Raw genomic sequence first — 22,635 nt, 5'->3', positions numbered from 1 at the left:
TTAATAAGGAAGTTCCATCCCACAGAGCCTTTAGGGGGTTCTCTAATTCTAAATAAAGATGTATTGTTCGAGGGTCTTAGATATTTATTGAAAAGGATTCTAGCCACTTCCTGTCCCTTTCTTGATATAGTCTCATAACTTGTTTAGCACCTAGAGCTTCGTTCTGCCATTCTAGATTTTTGATTCATAAGCCTCCAGATTCCTTAGGTTTACAAATTTTGCTCCAGCTGATTAAGGTCAACTTTTTCTTGTCCTCCAGTCCATTCCAAAAGAAATTACACAATTTCTTTTCCATCTTAAGGTTAATATTTTTGGGTAGAAGTGAATAAGAGTGTTGGTAGGTTGGGATTGCAAATAAGACTGCTTTGATCTTAGTAGTCCTCCTAGCCTTGGTTAACCATTTTACTTTCCATGATTATGTTTGACCATCAATTTTCTTGAGAATATGTTCCCAACCTAGGTTGGTTTTGTTTCTTTTGTCAAGATAAATTCCTAGGTACTTAAATGGCAAAGTGCATTTTTTAAACCTTAGTTTATTACAGATTTGATCTTCTCTATCTTTGGGTGTATTTAAGAAGAAGATTTTTGATTTTTCGACATTTATCATTTGCCTTGATGCTTTGGTATAAGTTTCTAGGATGAGTTGTATTTTTTTAGCCTCATCCAGAGTGCTGACTCTGGCTAGTATTGTGTCATCAGCAAATTGTTGATGGGTGGTATTTTCCACTTCTTTAGTGACTTTAACACCTTTAATTTTGCTTTCTACTTGCGCAGCTTTGATTGCTCTCCCAAATGATTCTACCATTATGATGAATAGAAATGGAGATATTAGGTCTCCTTGTTTGATACCCCTAGAGATATTAAAGAATCCTTTCGGGGTGTCGTTGATGAGAAGGGAAATTTTGGGGGTAGAAATGCATTGAAAGATAATGTTAATCCATTGCTTAGAGAAACCGAAGGCCTCCAATGTTTTGCAAAGAAACCTCCAGTCTACTTTATCATATGCTTTTTGGATGTCTAGTTTTAGTAACATGCAAGCTTCGTTGTTTTTAATTGTGGAATGAATAGTTTCCTGAATTATGGAGATACCATCTAATATAGATCTACCAGGGAAAAAACCCATTTGTTCTTCCGAAATAAGCTTGGGGAGCAATCTCTTAAGACAATTAGCTAGGATTTTTGAGAATACCTTGTAGATAGTATTACACAAGGCAATTGGTCTAAAATCCCCAAGTACTACACTTTCATTTTTTTTGGGATAAGAGTAAGAAAAGTGTGATTAATTTTAGTTAATATTGAACCTCCATTTTGAGTAGCTTCCAAGGCTTTCCATAGTTCTTCCCCTAATATGTCCTAGCATTGCTAGAAGAAGAAAGCTTGAAAATCGTCTAGCACTGGTGATTTATCTGGATTGATACTGAATAGAGAAGATTTGACTTTGTGAAGAGTGAAGGGTTTGATAAGGAATCTGGTATCTTATGTTGAAATTAGTTTAGGAATATGTTAAAGCATTTCCTCTTGGGCTGATCTATTTGATGCATCATAATTGTTAAGGGTATCTTTGAAATACTTGACAAAGATATCTGCTATTTCTTCTAGGTTTTCAGTTTGCTCCCCTTCCATATTATTGATCTTTGAGATGTTAATAAGGTTTCTATTATGAACAATGCTATTACGAAAAAAAATTGTATTATGGTCACCTTCTAGTATCTACTTTTCTCTGGATTTTTGTCTCCAAAATATCTCTTCTTTAGCTAATATTTCTTCATGTTTTAGTTGGTATTCTTTTTCTAGTTGATAAGCTTCATTGTTCATACCTTTCATAATGACCTCTTTATTTAAATTACTTATTTTTTCTTCAATATCTAATTTTTCTTTAAATATATTTTTAAAATGTGTATTATTCCATTTAAATATTTTTTCTTTAATACTTTTTAATTTGGATACAAAGAAAAACATTTTTTTATCCTTGAAACTATTCCTCCTGCCACCATCCTCTTATTTGATCCATAAATGATTTGTCCATGAACCACATTTTTTCACATTTGAAGGGGTTCCTGCTTGGTCTGAGTTGCTCTTTGATTTCCAATTTTACTGGGAAGTGATCTGAACCTACCGTTGGTAGGATTTCAGCATTTACAACCTTATCCATACCGAGCTCACTTTTTAGAAGAAATTTGTCTAGACATTCTGCTATGTAACATAATCCTTTTCTTCTGTTGTTCCAAGTGTAAATTCCATTCTTAGTGGTGATGTCTATAAGGGAGTCCTTTGGACCCTATTTTAAAAGTCTTCCATGGCTCTGAATACTAGATTGCATCCTCCATGTTTTTCTTCCCTCCTTAAGATCACATTGAAGTCTCCTCCTAAGATGAAAGTCTCTTGGGGCATTGAGTTGATAAAAGAGCTGATTCATTCCATACTGCTTGTTTATCTGCTATTTGATTAGGCCCATAAACATTTATTATGACTGATTGCAGGTTTGATTTTATGCTAACTGCTCTCACTCCCATCCAGTTGGTATGGGAGGTGAGTACTTCTATATTAACTTGCCAAGGTTTCCAAATAATTCCAAGTCCTCTTGATGCTCCCTGTGACTGATAAAATTATGATTTCCATTTTTCCAATTTTTGACTTAATTTTATTCCCTCTTCTTTGTTCAATTTAGTTTCTTGTAACAATGTTATGTTAGATTTGAATAAGGTGAGGTTACACTTAAGCAACCATTTTTTACTAGGAGCATTTAGGCCCCTAGCATTCCAGGTTGTGATTTTCATTGATCCTTGGGAAGGAACTTCCCCTTCCCACTTTGTAGTATATCGAGGATCTTGGTTTGTTCCTTTACCTACCGAGCTACCTCTCTGAGTTCTTTTAGTGATTTCCTTCTGTGTTTCTATTTTGATTTCCCACAGTTTGGAGTCTTCATTCCTTCTTGATTCACTGATATGCCCATTCTTTCAAGATTTTTTTCTTTGATTACTTTTTCCGCAATTGCTGACTCCTCTCTTTCCTGAGAATCTTCTGTGACAACTTCTATAATCATTAATTTATTGATTTGGTAACTCGTGCTATCAAAGATTTGGTCTGGCCTTGAATCCTTGACCTCTTTACTAGTATCATCTTTGTTAGGGTTGTTCTCTAGTTCATTCCACATGATTTGATCTTCATTCAATTTATTTGACAGCTCTGACGATGTTCCTCTTTTTTTTGAAGCTAACTCTATATCCTCTATATCAGATTCAAATATATCCATTCCATTACTTGGAGTTTGCTAGAATTTGTAACCTTTTTTCCTTGATAGTTATGTTACTCCATTGTGCAGAGTCTGCTGGAGGTATATTAACCTCTTGCTCTGCATTTTCCTTTTGAGTGGCTCTATCTTGTATGTTGTTCGTAGTCTGATCATTTCCTTTATCTGGTCTTTGGTCCATTTGCTCCATTTTTGCAACTTCAATTAGTTCTTTTACTTGATCATGCCTCAGATTCTCATTTTGCTCATCATTTTTCCTAGATGTCTCCCTTGTTTCTATAATTTTAATCCTTTTTCCTTTATGTTCCTTATGTACTTCTCCTGCCATTAAGCTCTGGCCTATTAGATCATTTTGTATCAGAAGGATTTCATGAAAGAGCTTGTTAAGTTTAACGATGTTGAAATCTATTTCTTCAATAGTCTCTTTTTCCGTTTGGCAGTCCTTACAACTTTTGAATTTGTTCAAAGAGTGCTGATAATTTATATTTTCCATCTAGTCTATTCCCATCAATTCATCCTTATCCTTTTCCTCTTGCAATGTTACTTTACCATTTTCTAGCTTTCTTTTATCATAATTATTTGCTTTGTTCTCTGCATTCTAACCTCTTTTGTAGTTTTTCAACTCTGCGGTAGCCTCATCTTCCCATGCTTTCTTTTTTCCTTTGTTCCCTCTTATGATTATGCTATCTTTAATGCTATTTTTTATATGTGATTTGATTAGGTTTGAATCCTTAATTTTGTTTATATCTCTTGAGTTTTCTCTAAATGTTAAGTAATATATGGATCTATTAGTAATTATTTTTCTACTTACTATATTATTTAGATCTGACTTAACCAAAGCCCTAATTACATTTGCTTTATCTATGTTATCTTCAAAACCTATAACTTTTCCTAATGAATCTCCAATTTTCTTAATAATATTTTCCTCCATTAATTTTGATGTTACTTCTAAGGTTTCCATCCATTTGATTGTTTTTATGTTTTTGTTAAAGTTTGGTTTCCATTCTGAAAATTTAATGTGATGTCCTTTGTAAAAATAATTATCTGATTTCAAAATTTCCTCTTTATCCTTTGATTTCCAACATAGAATAAACCAATATTTATCTACAAAAGAGGTGAAGTTACTTACCTTATCACCCCATTTTTTTGCTATGATGCATACCAGCTTGGATCTCTTTCTTGGCAGACCGTTCCAGTACATGTATATGCCCTTTTCTTCGTAAACCTCCCATTTTCCTTCGCTATGTGAATTGGTAATGATGATTTCTTTGCAATCTTTGTTCATGGTTGGGAATCTTTGCTCAGAGTTTCTTATCGCTCTTTGCTTTGCTATTGCTTGATGATTCTTCCAGTGTGGCAGAATATAAACTGCTTTTTCTCTATAGGAGGTTTCTAACCTAGGATTGTAGTCACATTTACTCTTTGATGGATCAGAGGTGTGCTTTGTTTTAGGCATATTCTTTAGCACCTACCCTAGGGGGACATAGTTAGCCTCAAAAATGATTTGGGGCCATTTTGTTGGCTTCTTCAAGGGGGACTTTATGCACAATGGGTTAGGGTTTTTCTCGGATGATAATGCATACTTAGTCTTGCTAAAAAAAATTTTTGGCTGTGAAGTTTCACTTCGTTTCCTTCTTCATATTGCCACGATTGGACTCATTTTTTCCTGTTTTGCACCACCTGCCATCCTTCTTTGTTTTTGCTATTTTGCTTCGCAAGGATTTCCTCATTTCACTTGGTATGTTGTCTGACTATGGTCTCAAAATTATTTTCACCAGTGTTGTGATTATTTCTTTGGTCGGTACTCCATGATGAAAGGGCTTCAAACTTGTTGTTAGTGTTCAGGGGAGAGAGTGGTTTCTTCTGCTGCTAGAACACATAAAAGCTCGATTTGGGGTGATTTGAATTTGCATGCAACTTCACTTTTTTCACCAGGTTTTTTAGAGCAGAGCGTTTTTTTTTTTTTTTTTTGCATTACTATAACTTTATTTACTTCTTTATAATTGGGTTCTTAATATTAATGCTCTTAAAAAAAACTCTGAGTGGGTTATAACTTGCTATATATTTATTAATGCAAGTGGAGTTATAAGTTAATAAATATATATTTATGACGTAGCTATATTTTAAGAAGAGTTATAGTTGGGTTAACTATATAATCATCTAGTTATGAATAATTAAATATTATGAGAGAAATTGTAAATAGTTTTAATTATATAATTATAATTTCAAGTTTGAGTTATCTTGAGTTGCATTATGAATTAAAAGAAAGTAAACATTAATTTAATATTATACTTAAATAGAAGTTAAATTAATATTTTAGAAATGAAATTGATATTCAGATTTAATCTAATAATATACATTTATGTCATTAATTAAATCATTTAATTTAAGATTTTTTAAATTAAGAACATGGTTATATTGCATGATTGATAACCTTTATCAAACTATGAAACGATTATGAAATGAAATCTTGAATTTGATGCAAATCAATTTTTATGGAATTTCATATATATATATATATATATATGAAAAATGACTAAATATCTATTCTTGTTTTAAATGCATGTTGAGATGCCATGTTTTATTTTGTGGTGGGTTTGGGGGAAACCTAGTAGTTTGACCATATAAGCATGTTTTACTAGAGGCTTGGGAAGTGGTTGTTTTTGTGATGCTTTTATGTAATGTTGTTTTGTCCTAATTATTTTATTCCCAATCAATGTGTTATATCCATGTATTTGTGTGATGAGATCAAGTTCTTTTTTGTAAGCTCATGTATTGTGATTTTCTTGGTGCAACCTATGAGGTTTTCGATCAGTTATCTATTGGTGCTTTTCTAGTTGCTTATATAGGGCTGAGGTAAATATTATGATTTATATATTGGTGCTTTCCAGTTGCTTGTATAGGAATGAAGTGAATATTGTTATTTATCTATTTGTGCTTTCCAATTACTTGTATAGGGTCGAGGTGAATATTCTTATTTATCTATTGGTGCTTTCCAATTGCTTGTATAGGACTAAGGCGAATATTGTGGTTTTATGAGATATACTTTTTATGAGCTTAGGATAGGTTATCTATGTGTATGTTGGGAAGTGGCTTGAAATGGAGGTTGAAGCCCTAAAAAGGTTGCCTGGGTAACCTATTGTAAGTTGTATTAATAAGTGATAACATTTAATTAATGGGGTTAAAATTAATTAACAAGAGTTAGTGTATTACCTCACTCATGCCTTGAGTGCTAGTACAAGCTAAGATGGGAGTAGAGAGGATGCTTGGTTGCAAACTTGCCTCGTTAATATGGCTTGTCTGTAAGAAAGGATATTGATGCCACATAGAGTCACTAGGGGGCAGGAGTCCAAAGAGACTGCCAGGATAACTTTAGAGTTGACTTATGTGATGACACTTGCCCACATGCATATTATATTTCCTACATGTCTTTGTTGCATCTAGGATTAGATGTTACATGTGTGCTTGGAACCTTCGAGATAGATTGCTATCATGATTCCTTGACCTAGATTCTTATTATGAATTTTGAATTGTTATCCATTTGGGACTTGAGATTATCTCCTCAGCACAATGGGAGTGGGCCATTTAGGTTCCACAAGGTTGGGTCGTAATGTTCCTTATACCATTGAGATCCAACAACTGGATGTTGATGCAGGATGTACCTTGTGCAATTGTTCTATATTTCTTATCTTGTTATTATGTTCTATGGTCATATTCTTGATTTATTGTACTTTTATTATCATGATGTATATTATTTTAGCATTTCATAACCTGTGACTTGTACAATAGAAGATTATGCATTTTGGTTATGCCATGTGGCATCTTATGTACTTGCATATTCTTTCAAGTGTGTTTTTGCACATGCGGTTACTCTATGACATGGACTTTGTTTACTTATTAGATTTAATTTTAATAAAACTTATGTATGTGATTCAACGACATGGACCCTTAGGAGATGTAACTGTTAATGTATGCATGTGAGTTATTGCTTCTGCTATATTATCTCTTATTATTTTATTGGTTTAATCTTTCAACACACACACACACACACACAATACATTTATTTAATTAATAATGACTAAATTATATATATTTTGAAAATCATATTATTAAGCTATACACATATTAAATATTATATAACATATTATACAATACTTAATAGTTATATAAAGTAATACACAAAATCCATTTTATAAGGTAATTAACATTTATTTATCTACTTAATAGATTTATCCACAATAAAGTCCACTAGAGTTTGTAAAATGCCTCTATGATCTTCTCTAAGAACAACCTATGATAATTGCACTTGTCAATACACAAGACATTGCTATGTATAAGAATATCACATTCAACTTATAAATATATAAAAGAAGACACTATGCATGAAAACTAAAAATTATCATTTTGCCTACTTTCTTATGTTCAAGAAAATGAAAAGGTCTCTTTCTTCTTTCCCCCTAGACTAGGGAACGATTGTTAACACAAATTTCAACATTAGTCTCTATCTTATCTTCCTTGGGGGGATCATCATAACAACATTTTCCTTATTCTCTACATACATAGTTATTCATGCATTATTTGCATATTCTGCTTGAGTGCCATCTAGTAGTTCACATTCACCTCCCCCCCTCCCCCTTTAACAATTCTTTAATCTCTTAGAGACAATTCCCCTTCATTTATATTGGTTACCCCTAGAAAGTCCACACCCTTGAACCTACCTTTTAACTATGTGGAGCCTTTAGAACCTCTAAGAGATAATATTTTTATCATAAGATCTAATCATTGGTTTAATGGATTCTATTATAAATAATATTTTTTTATTGTGTGTGCAATTAACATATATATGAATTTAATTCTAGGAAAAGATGGAAGCAAAAGCGGAAAACTAGTGGAACAAAATGAAATCTAAAAAGGGAGTAAAATTGGAAGAAATTTTGTAAGAAAAATTAGGAGAAAGTTTGAAAGAAACATAAGAAGAAAGGATGCTAAACTAGATCTAAAATTAGAAGCAAGAGAGAAGGCTAAAACAAATATAAAATGAGAAGCATTGTAAAGGATGTTATAATAGAAGCACAACTATAGAAGGGCAAGACAAAAAACTAGAACCACGACAAGAAGAAAAATAGGAAGCATTATTGGAAGAAAAACCAGAAGCAAATTTGGATGCCAATTGGTGCATAATTTCTAGTAGAATACCCATTTCCAAGTGGATACAATGTGTATATTATTTTGCTAGTGTGATAAATGACATAGGGAAGGTTGTGATCAATAGGTAGCACCAAACCCATTATAAATTATGGTGTGAAATGTTATAAAAAAATGTGACATTGAGTGATCAATGTCTTTGCACGCTGACATTTTTGCTAGGAAAAAGGCTCATCTTAGAGCTAAGATTACATTAAATCTAGCACTAATTTAGGTGTTACTTTCTTGTTTTGTTGTAGTGCATGCATATGTTGACGTAACATCATTATGAGGATGTAAGTCGACAACGAGTTTCAGTTGTTAACTAGATTCTTAATTTGTGTGCTTCTTTGGATTCTTTGCTTCCTCTCATATCCCTAGGAAGTGGAATGAAGTAGTGAAGTGCCTAGCCAAATGAAATTCTCATCAAAGGAAAAACTAGAATGTTGTGGATAAGGGCTAGTTACATCTAGGTTTGTCTCAATAGTAAGAGCAATTAGTCAATCTTGATTGGATTTTTTGAGGCTCGTCCTCTATAATTCTTATTGCTTGAATAACTTGCAAACTCTCTTTTATTTCAAAGAATAATGGGTGCGTGTTTCTTGAACACTAAAATGTGGCCTAACAAAGCACCAAAATGACTCGTGTCACATAAATGTCCTCCTTCGAATGATCTTAAATGAAAGTTCTCTTCTAATTTATTTTCTCACTCTTAAGCTCAGAGAATCTAATGTAAATACTAATAAGAACCAAGTATACGTTACCCTATAAATTGGAGGAAACATATCACTTTAGTCAATTCCCAAGCAATTCGGGAATATTATTTTGCAACACAATTCTAGACACGTGTTTCCAACCTTCCTATTAGAATTGATATTAGTTTTCAACATCTATTTGCAACTAGTCATTTTATTGCAATTTGGAAAAACTATAAATTTATTAAGTCTTTTGTATTTTTTTCTTCAATGTAACCCTTTTCATTGACGCCCACTCTTCAAAACTCTATTTTATTCATATACAATATCATGTTCATAGTTCTAGGCTTATCTATGTTACTAATCAAATAAAATATGCATCTCCAATTTTGAAGAGCATACATTTCTAGTTTCTTCCTATACCAAGTGGACATCCTCAACATCTAAGGTAACTTGATTTGAAACTATTTCAATAAGTTATCCTCCTCTCTGTGCCCTCTATGAGCTTCTATTTCAGCTTCTTTAATATTAAGGATTAGTTGAACGACATTTTTCTTGTTATCATCTGCTAGTCACAATGTTATCAAAACTAAAGAGTATAACTCTTTGAAAATGAAATTGGTGGGCATAAAAAAGGGTTTCATTGCAACACGAGACAGAGATACGGCTGAAATTGTTGGCCTGTAATGAGAGCTTTGAGACTTCCTCTGTTTAATAGAGTGCTCTGCGATGGCAGCTTCCATGGGGTGAGTTTCTGGAGGTGAACGCTTCTCTGCCTTCTCTAGACATCTGCCCCCTTTTTCTTAATTTGAGGTGCCCTCTTATTCTGCAACTCCTCTGTTTAATTTGCCTTCTTATTCTTAGACTGATCTGCGATGGCATGGGTTTTGAAATGGGGTGATTAATTTGAAGAATCTGGATGCCCAGCTGGAGAAATGCTCGAGCTTATCTGCATTGATCTGAGGTACCCTGCTATGTCCTTAAATTACTGCTGAGGGTTTTACCCCAAATATTCTACTCGGTCTCCTATTTTTTTTTCCAAAATTAGCTATTTAGTTACTTCTAGAATTTAGAGATCTTTTTGGCGATCTTATTATTGAGCTACAGCTCCACTTTTCCTCCATCCTATTCTCCACCGCCTCCTATTTTTCCAATTTTTTTATTGAATCTACAGCCCCCTTTTCCGATCTTATTACGGTAGTTTTTAGTTTTGGTAGGAGCAAAACATCCTGTAGCGTGCGTTTTTGTATCTTAACTTTTTTTGGGTTATCACAAAGTATTTGTGCCATTTAATAGTAAATCTTGTGCTCAATCTTTACAGGAAAATTGTAATAATTGGCTGCATATCTATGGGGAAAGTTTAAGCACAGTTTTGGTTTTAGTTGCTAGTATAAAAGTAGAAAGGAAATAACTATAAGATTTTATCTTCTTGGTGTGCCTTAAGAAAATACTATACTGCATCCTATACTATATACTCTACTATACTGCCATATGTTTGATTAAATGTAATATCTAAGAATTTTTACCTAATTGGTAATCTGAATATAATCTCAATGGAAATTGGATCAACTTTTACCACCACCGCATTCTCAACCATCTTCACTTCTTGAGTTTTGAGATTGCATGCTCTCATACATTCTAATACCAATTCCTTGCATTAAACAACTGCTGGGTAGTCTACTGCATTCGCCAGACTACTATCCAACAATCTTTGTACCATCGGGGTTCTCCTCTTAGTGCCATTGAATCCCTAGTATAAGTACTTCATCATGCCACAAAGTTTCACTACTAGCTGTAAATATACTATGTGCTCCCGAAACACTACATATCAAGCTAATTCCTCCTTTTCCATAAACGTGCAGAGTTGTAGTACTTTCAAATTTCAACTAAAATATTAATATTGGAAATTCTTTGCTCATGAGGTTTATGGTTCCATAGCTTGAGATCGTGTCAATAAGAGCACTCTCAACTAAAATTTCTATTAAAAATTTCATACATATGTTGTTGGAGATCTTTGAACAACGCTCTTTTGATTCTTGAATCACAAGTAGTGTTTGTGCTTCTACTCTGATTGTAAGTATCACACAATACCAAGACAAAATATTAAACAATCAAAATTGACACTAACAACAAATCCATTTCTTGCATAACTAGAATTACTATATTTTATGCGATGACATCTCTTTGAAGGATTTTTGAAGCAATTTTGTTGCATTGTCCATGACTCCACACTTGTATTCATTTCTAACAGATTATTCATGACTAAAACATCTGCTAAAGATTTATTTCGGTTATGATTCCTTAGTTAGCCTCTGTCGAATTCATTCTATTGTTGGGTTTGTCATCTCTATCTTTTAAGCACCAACAATTCTTCATGAGAACTTTAGTGATTGTCAAAGTAACTCATATTACATTGTGCATGGTCTTTCTATATTCACCATGCTATTGTCGTGCCTCTACAGTACATAGTTGTCATATAGCTCCTAAATGTTTTCTTCTTATGTCAGTGTTTGGGTCTTGACCCAATTATTATATCATGTTTGTGTCAGAAATACCATTCACTATTTAGATTGCCACTATATGCCTGGCAAAATAATGGAACTGTTATCCTTTTGAATTATGCTCGCCATTTTTGGCTTATAACCTAGGCTTTGTCAAAATGCTACGCTCATCCTAGAATTTATAGATTGTGAATTCGCTCACCGTAACCTCTATTACATGCTAGGATTCTAATTGCTTTTGATTCTACTGTTCTTTCCACTAAACCCCGTGTTTGTTTGTTTTATGATTCTTGGATGATTATGGACTATTATTTATTGCTTTCATCTAGATAACCATTATTAATTTATAACTTGGTCATATAGTGTGTCAACGGCCCTGTCATATTCACTAGACCGCTTCTAACTATAGTTTGTTGACCCATATTTTTCATACCTTTCTGGTAGGCATGTTTTCTATACTGGTTCATTTAAAAATTTCTTCTTATCATGCTTACCCTATCAATATTCATCATATTGGTGCTCACTCAGACATATGGGTTGTAAAGAAAAGTTTCATAGTAAGACTTGTTATCTTTTCTCTTTGTCGCTAAGCTCTTTAGTCTTTGTCAGAGATCGATTAACCTACTTAATAAACCCTTTCATTGTCTTGATTCTGCTCTTTGATTTCATTGTATCATGACATATATATAACCTCATCTAAGGCATGCAATTTTATTGAACTAAGCATGGTAGAGTTCTTACTCTAGGATTCTCAATGTTGAAAAGTCTGACAAATATAAAATGAAATGCCAAATCAATGTTTCCTACCATTTTCATTTGACATGATGACTTTCATCACTAGGACTATCATCATTGTGCTCTTGTTCATTGAGGATACTTGCTCACAATTCACTGTAAGATTCTTTGTTCATAGCTTGATACTGCTGCTCTAAACTTTTCGAAAGGTATGTGTACAACATTTTTTAATTTGTGAGCTTTTTTTATCCATCATTCTATTTATTTGTTATCTTTCCACACTGTCGTTTATTTCTCCATTTTTTTTTAGTTTCTCCATTGAGTTCTACTTTAATATGTTCTGAAAAATCAAGAAGTTAAAACGAATGTAGGTTTTTATTCTGGACTCAAATTGAACTCTATTTGGTATGTGTACAACATTTTTTAATTCATGGGCATTTTTATCCACCATTCTATCTTTTTGTTTTCTTTCCATACTCTCATTTATTTATCCATTTGTTGTTTTTAGTTTGTCCATTGAGTTCTACTTTCATATGTTGTGAAAAATCTGTAAGTTAAAACGAATGTAGGGCTTTATGCTGTCTCAAATTGGACTCTGTTTGGTATGGACTGTAGTAGCCTATCCCTCACTGTTGTACTATAGTTTAATGTAATTGTGTACTTCATAACACCCAAAATTAATGCCAAACACTATGTTGTTTACGAGCTATGTTGCTCCAGCATGTGATAGGTAGTAAATAAATGGCTCCTTAATGCACGGCAATTCTTTTGTCAAAACTCTGCATATAAAAAAGAGATTTGAGTTCATTTTGAATTTCATAGGCTGAGATCCCAAAGTGATTCAACAAGAACATTTAAGGGAACAAGAAGAATCTACAAAAGCCAAATGTGAAGATAGGTTGTAGGCCAGCACTGTCACATAAGTCCATCAATACTCTACACCTCCACCTGATGGGAAGATCAAATTTAAAGATTTCAATACTTATGCATATTCAAGTAAGCTTTCTAATTCATTATAAGCTTGTTGTTTATCTCCTTATTTAAATCCTTACAGCCCACAATTAAAGTAGATGATACCAATTCTTTAATTGCAATTTGAATATTTAACATCACATATAAGTGAATGATTCTTTCCTTAAAGGGGAGTTTTTTTTGTCCAAGGGTGGTAAGTTTCTTGCTGAAATAGAAATAAAAGTAATATGGCGGACATGAAGAGTGGTTGCCCTTGCCCATCCATCGGCTTTAAGCAACATGTGGACTTCACCTAGAATCCTTTAAGAGGCTGGGCTTCATCGCATTGAGTTCTATTCAAGTGAGAAAAGCAGCGGGTAAGGAGTATCATTTTATTATTTTCATTTTTGTTCTTTATTTTTAATTCAATTTGGTTGCATTATCTTATTGTTGACAGCCTATTAATGGAAGTCAGATTCATTCAAGCTATTTAATGAATGTTTAGAGAGTTGTAAACACATAACATTCCATCTTGTTGGCTTCTTTATCCACAATTCTATGTTTTTTCTCTTCTTTCTTTTCTATCATTCTAATTTTGTTTGGCATGGCCATGCCACCTCCTATTATTTGCCTATAAGTTCTACTTTAATATGATTGTTTTGCATTTATATTTTCTATTTGTTTTGCCAATATACACATTATTATACATCATTTAATGTTAAAAGATTTATTAATGTTAGTTGTGAAATGTGAAATATGTAGGGTTCATTTTTTTAGAATAAATAACATAAAAATAAATGTGGAGGGAGTACTATCATTTAAAAGATGGCCATATCTTATTATAAATAGATTTGTGTAATGGTCAAAGCCTAAATTTCTAGTAAACATTGCTCCACAATTATAATTAATAAATTACTATTTTTAGGAGTGGTAGATACCACTCCATAGACTCTTAAGGATGGCAATTGACAATCTTCAAGAGGTCTTTCTTGTTCCCTTTTATGTTCTTTTTAATTTAATTTTATATTTCTAGAGTAACAAATGGATGAATGAAATGTATGTATGTATTTTATTATTGCATGTAAACAACTTATTGATTAGTTGGATCTATGTTTGATAATTGCATGTAAACAACTTAATGATTAGGTGAGGCTTATGGATTTTATTTAAAATTCTCATAGCTAATTTACATCTAGCTGTCATGGACAGTTTTTCCACATTACGGTTAATGTCATTAACCAACCATAACTAATTATAGAATGAGTAAACAAATGTATAAGGTATGAATAAATGTATATGAATGAATCAATGTATGCATGCATTATGATTGCATGTATGAATTAATGAATAAATTTATGTACTTATGAAGGAAGGATTGAATGAATGAACGCATGAATAAATGAATGTACATATCAAAGGTGTGAATGAATGAATGTATGTATGAATGAATGATGTATGTGTGGTGTTCTTTTACATTAAGGTTAATGACATTAACTAACTGAAGTTAATTTTATTAACTCTGTATGAAAGAATGAAGTGATGAGGGAATGAATGAGTGCGCATGAATAACACATGTAATAATATACGTGTGAATGAATGTATGTATGTGTGAATCCATGAATAAATGTATGTAGTTATGAAGGTAGGAATGGATAAATAAATGTATGAAAGGTGTGAATGAATACATGCATCATGATTGAATGTATCTATGTATATTCAAATGAATGAATCAATGAATGCATACACACATATATACATTCATAATACATATTTGTATCATTCACTCTTGTACACACACCTTATGTACATGTATTCATTCACGCTCATGTATGCATACATATATTTAATTTATTTCATAATGAACTAAATTTATGAATGAATATATGTATGAATGATTGAATGGAGGCATGAATGGTGCAAGTGAATGTATTTGTGTATGTGAATGTTTAAATGAGTGAATCAATGAATACATGCATTATGATTGATTATAGATATGTATGAAGGTTCAAATGAACAAATCAATGTATGTAAATACACATATATTCATACACTCATAATACATATATGTATAATTCATTCTCATCTACACATACACTTAATTTATTTTAGTTATTGAAATTGATTAAAGTTTTTTTACGCATTAATGTATGCATACATACATTTAATAACTTATATACATTCACATGAATGAAATTTATGTTGTATGAATGTATATATGTAAGAAGGTATGAATGAATGATTGAATGGAGGCATGGATGACGTGAATGATTGAATGTACGATGAATCAATGTATGCATGCTTTTATGATTGCATGTATCAATGTATGAATCAATGAATACATGTATGTAGTTATGAAGGTGGGAATGAATGAATGAACACATGAAAGCATGAATAAATGAATGCATAGATGTATATATGTATTTGTGCATGAATAAATGATGTATGTGTGGTGTTCTTTTGCATTAAGGTTAAATAAGATTAACCAAGTAATAATTATTATATTAACTATGTAAGAAAGAATGAATGGATGAGTGAATGAATGAAGCAATCTAATTAATTAGTGTGTGCATGGTTGACACATGCAATTAATATGTGTGAATGAATGAATGCATGAAGGTATCAATGAATCATTGAATAGAGACATGAATGGTGCAAGTGAATGTAATTCTGTGCATTTGAATAATTGTATGTATGAATGTTCAAATGAACAAATCAATGTATGTAAGAAGTTATACACATACATTTATTCATACTCTCATTGTATGTATGTATGTATGTATGCATGTATACATACAATGAGAGTGTGAATGTATGTATGTATGATTCTCATATACATATATGCACTTAATTTAATTCATTTATTCAAATTGGTTAAAGTTATTTATGAATGCATTTGCAAGAGTATGTGTATATGTGCATGTCATGTATGTATACATGGATGGATGGATCTATGCACGTATGGGTGAAAGTGTGTATGTAAGAATGGTTACACACATTTATCCACACTCATACTACATATATACATCATTTATTCTCATGCATGCATTCAAATGAATGAATCAATGTATGTATGAAAGTGTGATTGAATGTAGTGCCAAATGCTAAATAAAGGCCAATGATTGATTGAATTTGTGATTATATGCCAAAAAGCATCGATGGTCCTGCATGTCATTGATGTGCTTTGTCTTGCTTTTTGTTTTTGATTGTCATGTTTTTCGTGTTGTTTGTTCTTTTTAACTTCGTTTTCTGTGTTTCCCTTGCCATTAGATCGTGTGTTTGTTTTCTTCATTGCCAGTTTGGTTAAGCTATTTGGATCCTTCGTTGGCTCATGCATGTGACATAGATGGATGGAAATGATGATGTTGTAGCAAGTGAATCGCCGGTTGAGATTTCAGTTTGTAAAAATGATGATAAAATGGTGGAGGAAAGCACTTCAGGCAATGATAAACTAGAGGATTTTGGTAATGATGGAAAGAAAGGTTTCGATGAAGATATCATTGAAAATACTGGTTTTGAGAAAAAGAGTGAGAAGCCTTCCTATAAAGTAGTTCTTACTGATATTTCAGTCCCTGTATGTCTTGAGTTGAATTGTTTCGAGAATAAGTTTGAAAGGAGAATAGTTGAAAATTATTCTAATGGAATGGGAAGAACCACAAGCCACGGAGATAGACGGGATTCTAGAGATGGTGGCGGAGCTGCTTCTAGTCAAGAAGATAGTAGGAATCCTTCTGACAGTTTGAAAACCCTAACCTTGTCTTCCAATGAGGATATGGTTAAAGTAGTTAGGGCATAGCAGAGTCAATTAAGAAATACTACCATTTTCTTTGTTTGCTTAGATATTAAAGCTTTACCTTCGCGTAAATATCTTGATGAATGGTTAAATGCTATTTGGGGAATGGAATTTGGCTTACATGTTAGTTTCTACATAATACTTCAAAAAGGGCTCTTTGTTATTTAAAAAGAAAATCATAATATGCAGGAGAGAATCCTAAAAAAAGGGTTTTGGAATGTTGGTCATTCTTTATTTAGAGCATATACATGGTCATCAAATGGTAATTTTGAAAAAGTCATAAAAAGATCCATGCCGAATTGGGTGGAAATTAAAAATCTCCAAGCTGAATTTTGCCCCTTGATTTTGCATATCTTAAACCCCTTGGGTTCTGTTTTGCAGATTGAAGAATTTAGAGTTACTCTCTCCCATTTGAATGCATGTTTTCATGTGGCCGTTGATCCCAATGTGGTTTTTCTTGATATTATTTCTCTAGACCTAGAAGGAGAAAACTTCTCATGGGAAGTTTCTCGACATGCTTGTTTTCATTGTAAACTTAATGGACATATAAAGAAAAGTTATCTGGCTCTTCAAGTGCAATTTGATAAAGCTAAGGTGAATGTTAATAATGTTAAAGAATCACTTCCTGAAATGGTTAATAATGTTGAGGCCATAGCTAAGGATGGTTTACCATTTACCCCAAAAGAAAATTTGGATAGTTGTATTTCTAATCACTCTCTTTCATCAAATATTTCTTCTGAAGCTGATTCATTAGAGTATGGTGGGTTTGTTTCTTTAGATAATCCTTTATATGATAAAAAATTTGAGGTGATCTCGACTATGTAGGCTAGAAATCTTCCTAGTGAAGTTCATCCCATGACCCTTTGGATCTCTCTAGTTGGTTCTGCTGAGACTAGCCTTGGTGAGATCCCTGCTAGATTGAATACACAACAACTTGCCATCAGATCCATTAATGAGAAGCTATAGGTTATTCAAAGTAATGTACTACTCCCTCACTCGTGATTTAGAAGACTTTAGATGCAGATCTGGGGGGCAATTCACTGATGTTGTTAAGAAAAAAGGAAAGACATATGAGAAGAGTTCTATCTCTGGTAGTGTTGGTGGCAAGAATGTTGTCCCAAATTGTTTTAATAGACTTTATAAGGCTCCAAAGCCTCCCTCTAATTAATCCCCCTCATGATGATCAATATTCATAGTTGGAATGTTAGAGGACTTGAAATAACTAACAAGAAATATATTGTTAGAAAATGGTGTAATAAGTTTCAAGACAAGGACATCATATGTCTGCAAGAAATTAAAGTTGTCAGTTTTGAAGCAACTTGTATGAGCAAATTTCTATGGGACAAAGCTATAGGGTTTCATTTTGAACATGATAAAGACAAAGATGGAGTGACCATTTTGATTGGCCCCAATTAGGCGGATTTCATCTTGCAACATGGATGCTCACCATGTCAAAGAGCTCTTTGGGTGACATATAAACATACAAAGGAAATAATTGGGATATGTAACATATATGCTGCAAATGATTACAGAGAAAGAGTTGTGTTATGGGTTTGGTGTTCATCTAAGTTGCCTAAAGCATACTAGATTTTTATAGGAGACTTTAACATGGTGGAATCTAGTTGTGATAAGCAAGGTGGATTGAAACATTCTTGGAAAGGTAATGAACAATACTTCTGGTTAAAATTCAAAACATGTTTTAATTTGATTGATCCTCTGGAAAATAATAGGGAGAATTTCAAAGACATTTGGTTCACCTAGTGCAATAATCATAGAGGGTAGAATAGAGTCTACTGCAGATTGGACAGGTATACTATTAATCTTCTTTTTTCTCCTTTCAGTTTGAGGAGGTTCATTCTCCACTAATTGTGTCACTTGTTGCAATGTTGGATCATTCTCCTATTTCTGCGAGGATTCTGCTAAATAAGGATGAAATTGTTAACAACGAGAGTAATAGATACAAAGTGTTTAAGTTAAATACCTCATCGCTCAAGGATCGTGACAATAAAGAGGCTATTACAATGGTGACATTCTTGTCAAAAATGTGTAATCAGTCTTTAAGGCTAGTTAAACAATGGTGCCAACTAGTGGAATCTTGGAAAAAAAAAAAAATTAGATTATTGGGAAAAAAGTGGCCAAGGATAGAAAGAAGAAGAGAATGATCTTCAAATCAAATTAAATGAAGTAGAATTTTCTATTTAGAATAAGTTGGATGACCCATTGCTTTTGAATGACTTGGTCTATATCAAGCATCAATCATGCCATCTTCATAGATATAAGATCCAAGGGCAAAGGATTCAGGCAAAAATCAACTGGCTAAGAGAGGGAGATATAGGATTGAGATTTTTTTTAACATCATTAGGGCTAAACAAAAGGCAAAAAAGATAGAAGATATTCAAGTGGAGGGTGGTAGAACAAATGACCCAAAGGTTATCAAGGAAGCTTTTTTTCAATTTCTATTCTGAATTATTCTCGTCAGAGTTTAGTCAAGATCAACATAAATAGTTAAAAAATTGCTTGAAGATGATGCCTAAAAAGGTTTCTGAAATTGAAAGTGATAAGCTTAATAGAAGAATCTCATTAGAGGAGATTTAAGAGGTTATCAAAGCTATGACTAATGACAAATCTCTAGGACTAGATGGGTTGCCTGTCGAATTTTATATAGATAATATAGAATTGAGTGGGGAAGAGCTTTTGCTATTTTACAATGATGCCTTTGAGTTTGGTTCTCTGGGTAGTATTGTGAATAGAGGAGCTATTGAGTTGCTCCCAAAGCTAGGGATAGATCCCTGATTAAGAATTGGAGGCCTATCATCCTGCTTAATTTATCCTATAAAATATTTGCTAAAGTGCTGGCTAGAAGAATTGCAGAGATTACAAAAAATATTGTTTTAGTCACTCAAACTAGTTTCATTAAGGGAAGATATATTTTGGATAACCTTATCACTAGTTGGAATGCTATGAATTGGGTTAAGGGTAGTGCATAAGATGTGGCTATGATCCTTCTTGATTTTGAGAATGCTTATGACAAAGTTGAGTGGCCTTTTGTCAGTGTAATGTTGAAAGCTTTTGGATTTCCTCCTTACTTCTACAAATGGATTGAAATTCTGTTTCAGGATTCATATGCTATTTTTGAGGTGAATGGGGAATTATCAAACCCTATTGTCCTTCAGAGGTCTATCAGACAAGGTTGCCATATTGCACCCTTCTTATTTCTGATTGTTGTTGATGCTCTTTTTTACATACTAAGGGATTCTTCTTTAGGGCATCCTATTAAGGGCATTACTCTCCCTAATTCAGAGGAATTGATCAATGCTCAATTTACGGATGACACTACTATTTATCTAGAATTGTTTGAAGATAACTTTTATGTGGCTCTCAATAGACAAATTTTTTTCTGCATTGTTTCTAGAGCCAAAGTAGCCCACCACAAGTCATATGTTTTGGGATGGAAGGAGATACCTCCTAGCTGGTTAATAAAGATGGGTTGGAAATAGATTGGGCCTAATACCATTACTAGATATTTGGGTATCCCATTTTCTCTGGAACCTTCCTTTGTTGATATGTGGGAGTGGATGTTCAACAAGATTACTAGAAAACATATCAGATGGCAAATCCACTCCCTCTCGTTGGCTAGGAGAGTTCAAGGTGTACAAAAGGTCCTTTCTTCCCATCATTTTTATTTTTCTTCAACTTGGATGTTTACTAAATCTCAGTTTGGTATGCTTGAAAAAATTCTTAGAGACTTTTTGTGGTCGGATGGCATGGGATCCAAAAAAAGACATTTTGTTAAATGGGAGTGGTGTTGCCTCCCCAAATAGTTGGGGGGCCTGGGTGTTAAAGATATTAGAATTCAAGGAATTGCTCTTGGGGCTAAATGGATATACAAAGCTTTTTGGGGGAATGAACCTTGGAAGGTTCTTGTGAGAAACAATGTTAAGCGGTCTATGATTAAAAAAGGTAAACACTGGGCTAACATTCTGTTTTGTGATATTATCATGGAGACTTTAAGATGAAGATGTTTGGGTCTAAAGTGTTTAACTCCCCGTGGTCTGCATGGTCACAAGTGAGGGAGTTCATCTCCTGTAGGAATTCCACTAGGGGACCTCCTAAATATATTGTTGTTGACGGATCAATCTGGTGGGGTTTGTACTTGAATAATAAATGTCTTTCTCTTACTCAAAGTCACTCTACAAAAAAGTGGAATGAGAAAGGCATTTCTCTGATTAGTGATTTTATGGTGAATAACAGGCTTGGGTCATGGGATGAGATATCTAGTAAGTTTGATATCTCCAAATCTCAAAGGAAGACTTGTACTCTTTTGTCCAAAGTGATAAACAAGGAGAAAATTGGGAAAATCATGGATAGTGATACCTTTATCAGAAATATAAAATGGAATGATGGCACTGCTATTGATAACACTTCTGCTAAATAGATTTATGAAATGTTTAAAATTGATCACTCTTTGTTACAGTATATAGTTAATTGTTGGGGTTTAGGTTGTCCTTTCTCAAACTGGCATTTTCTCTTTGATTATTTTTGGAAGGGTTTGTGTGAGCCTAAGGTTATTCATTTTTTATGGTTGTTGTTGATTAAGAAGCTTACTATTGGGTTAGTGATGTCTTCCATTAATGTTGAGTCCATGACCTGCAAGTTGTGTAATAAGCCTGAGAGTTTTGAGCATTTTTTTAAAATTGTATTTATGCAATTAAAGTCTGGACCATTTTCTTTGGATCTCCAATTGATTAGAAAAATAGTATTGATTTCTCTTGGTGTGAAATTTTGGTTGGTTATGTGAGATCATTTGACTTATCTTTTAATAGATTTTGGTTTTCTCTTACTGGTGAAGTACTATGGTTTCTTTGGAAGGAAAGGAAAAATGATATATTTCAAAATGTCAAAAAGTGTCCTACTGGGTTTAATCTTAAACTCATACATTTTTACATCATGTCACAGGTGTCCCTCTGCTCGAAGATTCCAAAGTCTAGATTCATGAAGCTGATGCATGATGGAGTTCTACAAATCTATAAAGATAAAGTCAAGGCAACATAGTATGTTGAGAAATATCAAAATTTTCTTACACAAACAAAAATTGATGAACTTAGCAATCTTCTAGACAAATGTCATTTGGATCTTGATAAGGGAGCAAACACATGTCTTGTCTCTGCAACAACACCTATTTGTACTACTATTCAATTGGGTCATGGTTATAAGAAATTCTAGCTTTTACTCCTTTTTTTGTTTATGTTGAGCTTTTTGAATCCAATGTTGTTTTGGATGCTCATGTTAAAAACAATATGTAGAGTTCCTTCTAGGTTAAAATCCCTTGATGGTTAAGGCACCTCCCTCCATTTTTGTATATTAATGAGGGTTGGTTGGTTTTTAGGATGAAAGCTCTATATATTGTTGGTTGAAACTTTTTCAATATTTAAAAAAAAAAAGCAATGGAAGACTAATGTAAACCAAATGCCAAAGATTACCAAGCATCACTACTTACCAACTTAGATTTAAAGATCACACTGATCATGA

The 22,635-nt window shown here is 33.0% G+C and overlaps 1 long non-coding RNA gene across 5 annotated transcripts; it reads left to right on the top strand.

Moving 5' to 3' along the window:
- Positions 1-9,639: 9,639 nt before the first annotated feature.
- LOC149530843 (uncharacterized) lies at positions 9,640-22,340 on the top strand. 5 transcript variants are annotated; one of them, XR_016358899.1, is made up of 4 exons: positions 9,640-9,889; positions 9,994-10,093; positions 13,188-13,693; positions 22,063-22,340. It is a non-coding gene; the product is annotated as an uncharacterized LOC149530843 (long non-coding RNA). The 5 variants fall into 5 exon arrangements; XR_016358901.1 differs by lacking the exon at positions 22,063-22,340 and adding an exon at positions 13,774-13,898; XR_016358898.1 differs by lacking the exon at positions 22,063-22,340 and having other exon boundaries at positions 9,649-9,889; positions 13,188-13,361; positions 13,527-13,898.
- Positions 22,341-22,635: the final 295 nt, after the last annotated feature.

The sequence above is a fragment of the Cupressus sempervirens genome, chromosome 11, assembly GCF_028749045.1.
Source record: "Cupressus sempervirens isolate cs-2001-9-10 chromosome 11, ASM2874904v1, whole genome shotgun sequence".
NCBI classification, from domain to species: Eukaryota; Viridiplantae; Streptophyta; class Pinopsida; order Cupressales; family Cupressaceae; genus Cupressus; species Cupressus sempervirens.
The sequence above is the reverse complement of the archived record's forward strand: the minus strand, read 5'-3'. Positions and strand labels throughout refer to the sequence as shown.